General features: G+C 34.3%; 1 protein-coding gene across 1 annotated transcript in view; it reads left to right on the forward strand.

Annotated features, from left to right (window-relative positions):
• Positions 1-1,435: 1,435 nt before the first annotated feature.
• Positions 1,436-3,951, forward strand: part of LOC107141457 (selection and upkeep of intraepithelial T-cells protein 8-like) — an 18,558-nt gene continuing 16,042 nt past the window's right edge. The window contains exon 1 of the mRNA XM_015484701.2: positions 1,436-1,660. The gene's annotated coding sequence lies outside the window, so the exon portion shown is untranslated. The remainder of the gene's footprint in view (positions 1,661-3,951) is intronic.

The following is a 3,951-nucleotide window of genomic DNA, read 5'->3' on the forward strand; positions in this document are numbered from 1 at the left end:
GAGTCAGTTTCCCAGGTGCCTCAACTAAGACAAATGTTTACTATGTGATATTCAGAAAGGGAAATCCCTAATGTCTAACAAGAACTTATTATCCTTGCTAGTAATCACGTAAATTAAAGACAAGCTAAATAAGTTGAGCAACACTTAGGATTGTGGGCTGAAGTCTCAATATATTAGTTTTGGTTCAATAAAAATTCTAGCAAGTTTACTTAGCTGGAAACCATTAAGTAGCTCAAAAGTTCATGTGAATGAAAGGATATCAACTTTGGTTATCTGTGAAGCAAATTATACTGATCCCAGAATAATTTAGACCTGCTAAATTCCAAGGGGAAGTGATGGAACTCTGTCAACGTTAAATGGTACCATCCTTGAATGTAGGTAGGGCTTTGAGGCATGGAGTAAGGAATTCTTTCTCTTGTCACAAATATGGATACTTGCCCCAAATAATATTTCATTTTCCCCCCAGGAAGTGACCAGCAATGGAACAAAAAATGTGTCAATCCCTCAAGTGCCAGTTTTCATAAAGAAAAGGTAGGTGTGGCTCTGTTTTCTAGCTCCTTTCATTTAGTTTAGCAGAGAGATGGCTCAGTAGGTCTGAGTTTGCTCAACAGAACAGGCTACAACCAATAGCGGAGTTATCTTTGTTTTAGAGTCACATAAGTGTTTCTTTCTTTTGATTCCCTAAATACACAGGGCACTAGAGTAGCAGGGGGCCCTTTCTACAGAACACTGACCACAGTGAATAGCCCAGCTGTGTCTGGACTAAGCTCAGTGTTCTATGAGATAAGGAGAGTTCAGGAATTTGTCTGTGGTCCTCTCCTTCTTAGCATATACATTTTGACCTGCATTTTATATCTGCATTTTGTGGTAGTTGTGGCCTCTATCCATGCCCCTTTTACAATACATTCTCTAAAAATTTCATACAGATAAACAATTTCCAAAAGATGGTGCCTAAGCCTTGACTAGTTTCCTCTAATTAAAAAAATTTATTATCTAGTTAAAAGTAAGCCTTAAAAATTATTAAAATTTTTTATTATTTAAATTGTTTCCATGTGCCTTCCCTGTGCCTTTCTCTAAGTTGAATATAGTGTACAGGAAGAAAACAGTACTGATATTGGGAACTTAAAAAGATGATATTCAATAGGGTTGGGAGTGAAAAAAGAAAATTCTAAATGATATTTATGTGGGTAATTTGCAGGGCATGACTATTAATAAGAAAAGGAATTCCCCTAAATCTTTCCTAGCAGTAGCATTATGTCAGGGAAAGATACAAGGGGAAATATATGAAGTAACATACCTTGGCTCAGGTATCACCTTAGTTCGGGGCATGTCACGTTGGAGCAGGTCTGCTGCACACAGAACACAGAGATCTTTCAAGTGATGCAAAGGTAAGCTGCATATGTATTTGAGCATATGAGATTTTATGGTACATGAAGCAGAAGGTTTGCTGTTTTCTCTGTGAAAGGCTATTGATTTTGGATTGGTAGGAAGGAATATTCAGCTGGCACATAATAGGTGTAAGCTCTGGTAAATAAAGTGCAAGCTTGGACTTTAGAGGAGGTGTCTATTGCTGGTATAGCAGCATTGCTGAACTACTTACAGGCACTGAGACAACGAGTTAAAGACCTGGAAAAATTTTTCTCTGTACTCTGGAGCTCAAGTAAGTGATCAGCTTACAGATGGTGGTTGGGGACAAGGATATTTCCTGCGTCTTTAAGTCTAGCTTAGGACTTTCTTTAGTTCTAACTCTGTAAGATCTCAACAATTATCACAGGATAATGATATCTGGGGACTTAGAAAGCTAACCGGCAATGAACTATTTCAAGGGAGAGGATCTGCTTCCAAATTTCATTATTCAGATTGCTGAAAATGTTCTCTCCTTCCCTGAATTCCAGAAGTTATGCCACTTACCCAGTCTATTTTTTTAAGATCTCAAAAAAAAAAAAAAAAAAAAAGAAGCGTGGAATCAATGTTTTAGACTTGATAGTCAGCATGGTGGGTGTCCTAATTACCAAGATTCCTCTCCTGAAATGTAGATGGTTCAGTTATTAAATGTAAATATCCACTAAAAGTTATTACTAATATTTTAAGTGGTATTTTTAAAAGTAGACTTTAAAACACTAATTGAGGCATTTTTTAAATACAGGAAACTGCATTATATTTAAGAATAATTTGTTAGATTTTATGAATGTATGCACCCATGAAATTACCCCTGTAGTCAGTATAATTCACACATCCATGACTCCCCAAAATGTCTTCATGTACTTTTGTAAATTCTCTTTTCTTTCCTTCCTCCTGTTCCCAGGCAACCATTGATTTGCTTTCATAAAGATTATTTGTATTTTCTAGAATTGTATATATGTGATACCATACCATGTGCATCATACTATTATTTGTCTGACTCCTTTAATATAGTATAATTCTGTTGAGATTCATGTGTGGTGTATAAAAATAGTGCAGCCCTTTTTATTGCTATACATATTATATTGTATGGATGATCACAACTTGTTCATCCATTCACCTGTCGATGAAATTCCAAGTTATTTCCAATTATTTTATCTTTTACAAATAAGGCTACTGTGAATATATATGTTCAAGACTTCTTGTACTTTTATCATTCTTACAGTTTGTTTTTAAAAATGAATATCTTTCATAGATTCAAGTTTTGGGTTACAGATTCTGAATACACACAGGTGTCAATGGAGGGAGATACCAGAATACCTATCAGTCATTTAGAGATTATCTCTCTTGTGAAATTTTGACCTGCTTTTCTAGGTGGTATGCCAACTTATCTACACCCAGGTGAATCCTCTAATGGGGAAATATTGCTGATACTTGTTTCTTGTATTTGTCAGACATGTAAAGTAATAATATACAAATCACCATTTCTTTAAATATTTTCATTTTGACTGTATAAGTGCCAAGTAGGCCTATCATTTTTATTCAATAGTAGAGAGATTTTGTTAGTGTCCAGGACCACAGGAATTTATTTCTTCAGATCTTGACTCATTTTTTCTAGCACACATGGTTATGATTTAAATAAATAAAGCCCTACATTTCCCTTTAAGATGTGTATTGTTTGAAACACTTTGGTGATTGTGTGTGACAGTGGGTTTATTTGACTTACAGACCCTGTGAACCAACTCACTTGTTTCTCACTTTAACATAGTTACTAGACAAAATATAGGATGCCCAGTTAAATTTGGATTTTGAATAAACAATGAGTAATTTATGAGATCGATTTTTTTCAAAATGTTATGGATTATTCTTTTAGTGTTAATGTCGAAGAACTTTTTGCCTTACAAGGTTATGATGATTTTCTTCTTTTCATCCTGAAATTTTATAGGTATCTATAAAATATCTATAGAATCTATATTCATTTTGAGATGTTTTTTGATATAAGTTGCAAAACTTATTGCATATAAATGCTTAAATTTTTCCAGTATCATATTTTCAAAAGATTGTTCTCTTCACATTGAATTCCTTCTGCAATAAACAAAAATAAGTTATCTTGGTCCATGTGGATCCATTTTTCTCTTCTTATTCTGTACCATTTAGGTATTTATCTATTCTTCTGCCAATTCCATATTATCTTGATTAATGTAAGTCTTGAAATTGGGTTTTAGATTTCCTCCAACTTCATTCTGCTTTTTCAGAATTGTTCTGGCTATTCTAGTCTTGTCTTTACATACAGATTTTTTTAAAAAAACTTGATTTTTTTTGAGAGAGAGAGAGAGAGAGAGAGAATTTTTTTTATTGGTTGCTCAAAACATTACAATGCTCTTGAAATATCATATTTCATACATTTGATTCAAGTGGGTTATGCACTCTCATTTTTACCACGTGTGCAGATTGCAGGATCACATTGGTTACACATCCACATTTATACATACTGCCATACTAGTGTCTGTTGTATTCTGCTGCCTTTCCTATCCCCTCCCTATCCCCCCT

This window comes from Marmota marmota, unplaced genomic scaffold (assembly GCF_001458135.2).
Source record: "Marmota marmota marmota unplaced genomic scaffold, marMar, whole genome shotgun sequence".
Classification (NCBI taxonomy): domain Eukaryota; kingdom Metazoa; phylum Chordata; class Mammalia; order Rodentia; family Sciuridae; genus Marmota; species Marmota marmota.